The sequence below is a fragment of the Phoca vitulina genome, unplaced genomic scaffold (genome assembly GCF_004348235.1).
Source record: "Phoca vitulina isolate PV1807 unplaced genomic scaffold, GSC_HSeal_1.0 scaffold6, whole genome shotgun sequence".
Taxonomy (NCBI): domain Eukaryota; kingdom Metazoa; phylum Chordata; class Mammalia; order Carnivora; family Phocidae; genus Phoca; species Phoca vitulina.
This window is the reverse complement of record NW_022589709.1, coordinates 55,907,749-55,917,359: the sequence shown is the minus strand read 5'-3', so window position 1 is coordinate 55,917,359 and position 9,611 is coordinate 55,907,749. Positions and strand designations below refer to the sequence as shown.

At 41.1% G+C, this 9,611-nt stretch overlaps 1 long non-coding RNA gene across 1 annotated transcript in view; it reads right to left on the bottom strand.

The window, feature by feature from the left end:
* Positions 1–9,587, bottom strand: part of LOC116632361 — a 21,897-nt gene extending 12,310 nt beyond the window's left edge. Inside the window, exons 1-2 of the long non-coding RNA XR_004299402.1 lie at positions 9,366–9,587; positions 8,495–8,631 (exon numbers count right to left, since the gene is read on the bottom strand). This is a non-coding gene — a long non-coding RNA (uncharacterized LOC116632361). The remainder of the gene's footprint in view (positions 1–8,494; positions 8,632–9,365) is intronic.
* Positions 9,588–9,611: the final 24 nt, after the last annotated feature.

The following is a 9,611-nucleotide window of genomic DNA, read 5'->3' as shown; positions in this document are numbered from 1 at the left end:
ACCCTCCAGTTCCATCCACGTCATTGCAAATGGCAAGATCTCATTCCTTTTGATGGCTGCATAATATTCCATTGTATATATATACCACATCTTCTTTATCCATTCATCTGTTGATGGACATCTTGGCTCTTTCCACAGTTTGGCTATTGTGGACATTGCTGCTATAAACATCGGGGTGCACGTAGCCTTTCGGGTCCCTACTTTTGTATCTTTGGGGTAAATACCCAGTAGTGCAATTGCTGGATCATATGGTAGCTCTATTTTCAACTTTTTGAGGAACCTCCATACTGTTTTCCAGAGTGGCTGCACCAGCTTGCATTCCCACCAACAGTGTAGGAGGGTTCCCCTTTCTCCGCATCCCCGCCAACATCTGTCATTTCCTGACTTGTTAATTTTAGCCATTGTGACTGGTGTGAGGTGGTATCTCATTGAGGTTTTGATTTGGATTTCCCTGATGCCGAGCGATATTGAACACTTTTTCATGTGTCTGTTGGCCGTTTGGATGTCTTCTTTGGAAAAATGTCTGTTCATGTCTTCTGCCCATTTCTTGATTGGATTCTTTGTTCTTTTGGTGTTGAGTTTGATGAGTTCTTTATAGATTTTGGATACTAGCCCTTTATCTGATATGTCATTTGCAAATATCTAGAAAACCTATTTCAGCTGCCATGAGAGAATGGGTACTCAGGTATTTTAGGCTCAGGTTACTTCCGCCATCTTCGACTTTCCTTGAAAGTGGATAATGCAATGTAGTTTGCCTTTTGCCTCTCCTACAGGCTAAAGGAAGTCCAGTGTAACCTTTTTGTGTAGTATAGCCTGAGAAAGCAAAAATTCCAAAAATGAGAACTACAAGTTCTCTATTGATAAGAACAAATACAGAGAGTTGAAGTGTTGACGTTGGTCTCTGTTCCAGAACATGGTGACTGCAAAAGCATTTCAAGTGAGCCTTCACATCTCAGTCATGTCTGAAATGTGAGCAGCTCACTTACTAAATAAGGAAACTAGGTAAGCTTATGGATCATTAATCTTTCTTTTGCCTCGGCTTGGTATATTGTGTGTTTGGGTTTTGAATTTTTTATTTTTCCCTTATGTAGCCATTGAACAAGTGTTTATTGCTTCTCTTATGTGTAAGGCACCCTGATGATCATTCTGGGGGCGTGGTAGAGGGCGGGAGTGCCAACGGGACATACCCTTGTCTTCAAAGTGCTTACAGTGTGGAGAGAAACCAGAATTCACGCAGATTCTATACCAGCAGTGTTTCAAAGTGGCCCAAGAGAGGGGAGCCTGGCTGGTTCAGTCGGTAGAGCATGCAACTCTTGATCTTGGGGTTGTGAGTTTGGGCCCCACGTTGGGTGTAGAGATTACTTAAAAATAAATAAAATCTTTAAAAAAAAAAAAAAGTTCCCCAAGAGAGTGATGGAAAAGTAGTTTTAAGGAGTTCAAAGAAGGAAGAGGTCCTGTCTGAAATAATTTTCTTTGAATGTATGGCACCTGTCATTCCTGATTGAAGACCATTCAACAGCAAACAAACCACAGAGAATTAACAATGACTAAGAGCTGATACCATCTATCTAGAATGAAACTGTAACTAAGGACAAATGCCCCATTCCTGTTCTTCATATAATGAAAATACTACTGGATTTCAACTCAGAAAAAAATATTCACTCAGTAAATATTGGCTCTAAGATACCTTACCAGGTATAGGGAAAGAAAAAAATAAGATATTGACCCTGACCAGAAAGGATATATCATATAGTGGGGGAAAGTTGCTTAAAATTAGCAATCATGCAATGTATCAGAACTGAGAACTTGTGAACAACCCTCCAATTTAAGCTGAGCTATTTTTTGAAGTTTTATTAAAATAATTTATAGGGGCACCTAAGTGGCTCAGTGGGTTAAGTGTCTGCCTTCGGCTCAGGTCATGACCCCGGGGTCCTGGGATCGAGCCCCATGTCTGGCTCCCTGCTCAGCCGGGAGTCTGCTTCTCCCTCTCCCTCTGCCTGCCACTTCCCCTGCTTGTGCTCTCTCTCTGTCAAATAAATAAATAAAATAGTTTTTAAATAAATAAATAAATAAAAATAATTTTTAAATACCTGGGTGTTAGTACTGGGTTTATGGGATTTTTTTTATCTCTTTTTTTGCTGGAAGAAAATATTGGAAAACATTTGTTGACAAAGGAATGGTATTTGCAAAACATAAACAACTACTACAATCCAGTTTAAAAATACAAATCACCCAACCAAAAATTGGGTGAAATACTCAGACACTTCTCAAAAGAAGACAGAGAATAGCCAATAAGCATGTGAAAAAAGTGCTCAACTTTTTATTAGTCATCAGGGAAATGTAAATTAAATGAAATATCACCAAACACCTATCACAATGGCCCAACACCAAATGTGGTGTAGGAAGAGCAATCAAAACTCTCATACAAGGTTGGTAGGCTTGTAAAATAAAACAACTACTTTGGAACAAAGTTTGGCATGTTTTTATAAACTTAAAACATATACCTACTCCTAGATATTTACCTGAGAAAAAAAGAAAACACCTGTCTACACAAAGACTTGCCCAAAAATATTTATAGCAGCTTAATTCATAATACCCCAAAACTGGAACAACCCAGGTGTCCATCAGTAAGAAAACAAACTGTGTTATTTCTTACACTGAACACACAGTAACAAAACACACAACCACAAAAAATTATAAATCACTGCTATATACAGCAACATGGATGAATCTCAAAAATATTATGTTGAGCAGAAGTCTTACTCAAAAAAAGAACTCATTGTAGGATTCCATTTATATGAAGTTCTAGAACAGGCAGATCTAATCTATGGTGGAATAAAAATAAAAACAGATGTTTCCTGTTGGGTGGAGATGGAGATAGATTGAGAAGGATACGAAGGAATTTTGTGGGGTAATGGTAATATTCCACATCTTGAACAGGGGTTTGGGTTACAAAAATAAATGTGTTTGTCAAAACTCAGCAAATGTATACTTAAAATGTGTGTATTTCATTATACAAAAATTTTAAATCAAAGAAAAAATCTGTACACAAATACTGAACTATAATATAGTGCTCAGTATTGTAAACAAATACTGAACTATATATAATAATAATATACATGCTGAAGTATATTTAGAGGAAGTGTATTAGTAACCACAGTTGACTTTGAAATGCATCAAAAAATATAATGGAATGGAGCACCTGGGTGGCCCAGTCAGTTGAGAGCTGGACTCTTGATTTCAGCTCTGGTCACGATCTCAGGGTCGTGAGATTGAGCCCCAGGTGGGCTCAATCCCCTGCTTAAGATTCTCTCTCTCCCTTTCCCTCTGCCCCTCCCCCACTCGAGCACACTTTAAAAACATATATATAAATATATATATCATAGAAATGAAATTTATTTTTGTATATTGATCTAGTATCCTGTAGCCTTGCTCAATTTGTTTATTTCTACCAATTTTTTTTAGTAGATTCCTCATATTTTCTGTATATAAGATCATGTCATCCGCAAATAGAGGTAGTTTTACTTCTTTCTTTCCAATCTGAATACCTGTTTTTCCATACCCTTGATGATAGTGTGCTATGAATTTTTCTAATTAACTGCTAAATAATATTATTTTCCTTTTTTTGTAAGGAATTCTTTTTTTAAGATTTTATTTATTTATTTGTCAGAGAGAGAGAGCACAAGCAGGGGGAGCACCAGGCAGAGGGAGAAGCAGGTTCCTCACTGAGCAAGGAGCCTGATGCAGGACTCAATCCCAAGACCCTGGGACCGAAGGCAGACGCTTAACCAACTGAGCCACCCAGGAGTCCCAATAATATTATCTTCATGGGAAGATGTGGCAGGAATTATGAAGGGACTAAGATTATACCCTGCTTGCAAACTCACAATTAGCCTGCCACAGTTTCCTGGAAGCTGGCAGAAGTCTAACCAAGACTCCTGGGTCAGAGACAAAGGACTTTGTTAATCACGCAGGCTGCATAAACCTCATGTTTGCATCACTTCGTCTTGCCACCTCCACCTCCAAATCCCATGGGAGTGATGCCGGACAGCCTAGGTAGATGCTAAGCATGCAACTGAGAGTGTAGGAAACGCCACTCTTTTTTAAAGAGTCTGCTAGCAAACCTCCCCAACCTTTGTCTTAGAGTGGGACATTATCCTTATTATCCTGATCAGCAAATCTTCCCCCTGCCCCAAAAGGAGATAACACCTCTAATTTCCTAGGCTGTTTGCTATACAAACAGCCTTGAAAATACAGTCTGTAACAAAGGCTGTCGATGTCTCTGCTGGGAAGACATGCAGAAACAGAAAAGACCTACCGAAATCTGTCTCTAAACAAGATTCTTTTCAGTTTGTTTTCCCCAAAGGGTGTTGCTACCAGTTCAGTTTCTAATCAGTTTGAGAAAAGGATAATACCGTATTTTCCTCCACTCTAGAATATAATTGGTACTGACACATGATAGGCATTCAATAAATACTTCTTTTTGACTACTGAGTGGATGAATGGATAAATGGAAGGATCGATTCCTGAAACACTTGAGGCATAATTACAATGAAACTTCAAGATCCACAATAAAATTCTGATCTGCTAGTTGAAAATGTGTAAATGTGAACTATATCTCTTCATCTCCTCATCTGCATCCTCCTCATCGTACCTGTACATAGTGTTTTTAATTTTTAACTGCTCACATTTAATGACTGCTAAAAACATGACACAGAGTCCCTAACTGCAAAGAACTCAAATCCTTAAAACTCCCAACTGCTTCCCTGTAGAGCTTTGCAGTTGTCATATGAAGCCCAAGATCTCTGAGAATTCCAGAGCACTCAAACCCCAATCTTCTTCCTGCCTGGTCAGGACAGATAAGGAATTATTGAACATTGCCTCACTTTCCTTTTCTGATTTCAAATAGAAGATACGAGAATGTCTGGCATCAGATGAGGTCATCTTATGAGTTTGGGGTTGCTTTCTCCACTAAGGCGCAACATATTATGTGTTGGTTTCGAAGAGCATTGTACTGCTCCTTGGTCTGAAATAAAATGCACTTACAAAATCTATGTGCAGCTTATTGTTAGTCGAGGTTTGATACCATATCACTGGTACCATTCGGTGTTCTTAATTGCAAACAACCGCCTCTGCTCTGACTAGTTCATGCAGGAATTTATTAAGGAACATCGGGTAATTCACAGAACCTCTCGGAGGACCAGAGAGCCAGGCTCTGCCTCTACGGCAACCGGGAGCAAGGCCCAGCCACACCACGAAGGCCACTCCGCCAACAGCACCACCGCCACTGTCGCTAGGCACCAGTGACCTTTAGGAATGGACACCAGAAGCTCTGCTGTTGCTACTTCCAAAGTGCCGGATGCCTCCTCCGGAGAGGAAAAGGAGCATCCCCGCTTGCTGCTTTCTCAGCTGAAGTCAAGTCACACCTGGAGATGTCTGACTGGTGAAACCCAGGTCCTATGCCAGAACCCTAGCTGCAAGGAAGTCTAGGAACGGGAGTTTTCTGGTTTCAACCTTGGGAAGGGAGAACACAGCATGTGGAAAATGACCAAAATATATGTAGCTTTGTAGTGGATACTGTCAGTAAGGCTTCTGCTCATATGGCCTTGGATCCCTTTGCCATTTTTACACATGTCAGCAGCATTCCTAATAACCAGCACCTTCCTCTCTTTGGTCAGAGAACTGCTCCCAAAATATCCCAATTCCTTTGTGTTATGGCCCGAATGTTTGTGTTCCCCCAAGATTCATAGGTTGAAATGCTAACCCCCAAGGTGATGATCTTAAGAGGTGGGTCTTAGGAAGGTTATTAGGTTACTAGGCTCTGCCCTCATGATTCAGATTAGTGCCTCTACAAAAAAAGACAACACAGAGCTAGCTCACCTCTTCCCCCAAGTAAGGAAACAGCAAAAGGTAACACCAGGAAGTGGGTCTTCACTAGGTACTAACTCTACCAGCACCTTGATCTTGGACTTCTCCGCCTCCAGAACTGGGAGAAATAAATGTGTGTTGTTTATAAGCCACCCATTTTATGTTATTTTTGTTATAGCAGCCCAAATGCGCTAAGACAGCTCACCCCCCAATCAGGACCCTCGGGGAGCTGTGATCCTCACAGTATCTGAGCTCCCCAGTGGGACTTTGCCGGATATCACATCCTTGCTTGTCCTTCTTTCCTGTTCTACTTCCCACTCTCCTGTTTTTCCTGGGAACATTTACAACACTGGTTACAATCCTGGTTCTCTTAGAACACTGGAGTCAGTTGTCACTCATGCACTCAGGAAGAAAGTGGCAAAACAGCTGACAATGACGTGCACTTTGCCCATTATTATATAATGGACAATTTACTTAACCTTTTTTGGGGTTAAACTCTGTCACAGAAAATAATGCCAACCTTGAAAGGTCTTCTAAAAATTAAATGAAATAAGAGGGGCGCCTGGGTGGCTCAGTCATTAAGCGTCTGCCTTCGGCTCAGGTCATGGTCCCAGGGTCCTGGGATCGAGCCCCACATCGGGCTCCCTGCACCGTGGGAAGCCTGCTTCTTCCCTCTCCCACTCCCCCTGCTTGTGTTCCCTCTCTCGCTGTGTCTCTCTCTGTCAAATAAATAAAATCTTTAAAAAAAAAAGAAAAGAAATAAGAGATGTCCTGGTACTTAGTAGAGCCCCTCCAAAAAGGTATTTCCCTTTCTTGCTCCTTCCAACTGACTGAAAGTTAAATTGAGAGAAAATGTTTCATTTCCATATTTGTCACTCTGTGCGAATGAGTCAAATCCAGATTAAAAAATAAACACTGGGGGTGCCTGAGTGGCTCAGTTGGTTAAGCGACTGCCTTCGGTTCAGGTCACGATCCTGGAGTCCCAGGATCAAGTCCCGCACCGGGCTCCCTGCTCAGCAGGGAGTCTGCTTCTCCCTCTGACCCTCCCCCTTCTCATGCTCTCTCTCTCTCTCTCAAATAAATAAATAAATCTTTAAAATTAATTAATTAATTAATTTAAAAAACCTGGGATGGAGGGGCACCTGGATGGCTCAGTCAGTTGAGTGTCCAACTCTTGATTTTGACTCAGGTCCTGATCTCAAGGTTATGGAATTGAGCCCCACATCGAGTTCTGTGCTCAGTGCGGAGTCTGCTTGAATTCTCTCTCTCTCCCTCTTCCTCTGCCCCTCCCAGCTAATCACACTCTCTCTCTAAATAAAGAAATAAATAAAATCTTAAAAAAAAAAAAAAAAAACTGGGATGGAGGAGAAGTCTCAGCCAGCCCAGGCTAGCATGAGCCTTCCTGATGAAGAAGAGACGGCCTACATGGTCAGGAGATTGGTTACATACAAAAAGACTGAGAAAATAAGTCAATATATTGAGAATAATGGGAGCCATGTTTCTCATTCCCAGGGAAGAGAAGTACAAATATAGAAGGGGGAAAGTCTAGATAAAACATCTAAGGTTGAATTGTAATTGGAGATATCAGTGTGAATTCCTGGTTGATTCCAGTTTGTCTTAAGAGTAATAGAAAGCCACTGGGAGACTGCAGGGTGAAGTACAGTGAGGTAAGCAGTTCATTATAAGATGTGCATTTAGAGGGGTCCCTGGGTGGCTCAGCTGGTGAAGCTCCAACACTTGATCTCAGCTCAGGTCTTGACCTCAGGATCGTAAATTTAAGCCCCACATTGGGCTCCACACTGGGCATGGAGCTTACTTTAAAAAAAAAATTGCATTTGGAAAATGTTACGATTATGTGGCAAAATGTGGAAAACAGACTGGAGAATGGAAAGAGCAAACTTGCAAAACTAGTAAGGGGTTAGTGGCTAAAGCAAAAGTTGATGGTAGCCTAGACTTGATGATGGTGATAGAGATGGAAAAATTTGGATTGACTGAAGAAATATTGAGAAGGTAAAAAATGACATGATTTGGTGATGGGGAGGTGTATAAGATGATAGCTAGGTTTTTGGTTTGCTAACAAATGGTGTCATCCACTGAGGTAGGAAACATTAGAAGAGAATTAGGTTTAAGGGAAAGATCATGCATTGACTTTTAAACATAAAGAACTTGAGCTTCCTTTGAGACAACAAAATGTCGAGTTCTGGAAACCAAGGAAAGGGAATGTTTCAAGAAAGAGAGAGAGGGGCTCCTGGGTGGGTCAGTCGGTTAGGTGTCCAACTGTTGATTTCTGCTCAGGTCATGATCTCAGGGTCATGGGATGAAGCCCAGTGTCGGGCTTCGCGCGGAGCAGGGAGTCTGCTTGAGATTCTCACTCTCCTTCTCCCCTTCCTGCACACTCTCGAAGGAGGAGGAGGAAGAGGAGGAGGAGGAGGAGAAAGATCAACTATGTTGAAAGCTTTAGAGAGATGAGGTAGTAAATGGCTGAAAAATATCCATGAGAGAGCTGCTTCAGAGGACAGATGGATGGAGAAGCCAAGGCTGGAATGGGTTGAGAAGTGAGTAGGTGAAAAGAATATAGAGGCTCTTCTCCTTCCACTACAAAAACAGTTGCAGGAAATGTACTTACATTGGCCTAAAAGAAAAGCACCATAATTCTAACCAAATCAGAAATATCAAGTGAGTTCAAGCTCCATTTGGGATGAATTTCAATTTACACGTGTCACACTACCTAGTCTTCTGGGCTCCAAAAGAATGGAACTTGCTCTAGAAAACACAACACACAATAGTTACTCATTACCACTACCATTCTGATTTGAAAATAAGAATTCTACCCCCCCAAAAAAAATTACTACAAAAAAGTCACTCAGAGTCACCTTAGCCTTCAAAGGTCATGCCTTCCTCTGTGTTCTACACATAGAATGTGTTGTCTCACAATGCTTTTCTCCCATATCCAAAACCTTATCCAAATTTCAGATCGGGGTCTGTCTATCAGTGAGTCATATCACACCTTATTTGGAAAACCTTAGCATTTGTGCCTTTAACCTATAATGTTGCCAACCAGGCCTTGCTCTCAAATTAATAAATATTTTCACAATAGACTATGAAGCTCCATCAGACACAGTGATTTCTCAATCTTTTATATGTTACTAAGATTTTATGTATATCAAATTAAGTAGAGTATTGTAAAGTGCTCCAAACCCCATTTCCATCTCTCGGTCTTCAATTTCCCTATAAGTAATAATAGCTAACATTCATTGATTACTGTGTGCCATTCACTATTCTAGACATTTTTCACATAACACAAATAATCCTCCCAACAACCCTGTAATATACATATTTCTATTCCCATTTTACCAATAAAAAAATTGAGGTACAGAAAGTCCAAGTGACACAATCGTTAAGTAACAGAGTTGGGATTCACACAAATACAGACAAGAGAGCCCACGTTCCTAAATTTTTAGCAACAGAAAAATAACTCTAATAAGGCCTGGTCCTACCTGGCCAAGTTTTACTGATGTACCAGGATTAAGTAGCATAGTTAGCAGCCGGATTTTTTTAAAGATATTCTATTCCATCGAATCACACGTTGTCCATTTTCTATACCCTCTTCCGCGGTGCTACAAGAACCCGCTGTATTCCTGACGGCCCAGAGGTGGCGCTGCAGGGACAGGTAAGGGCACAGGCAGCGTCACTGGGAGGGGCCGATCCGGAGCGAGGATGCGATCCGTCACCCCGTGGTAGGC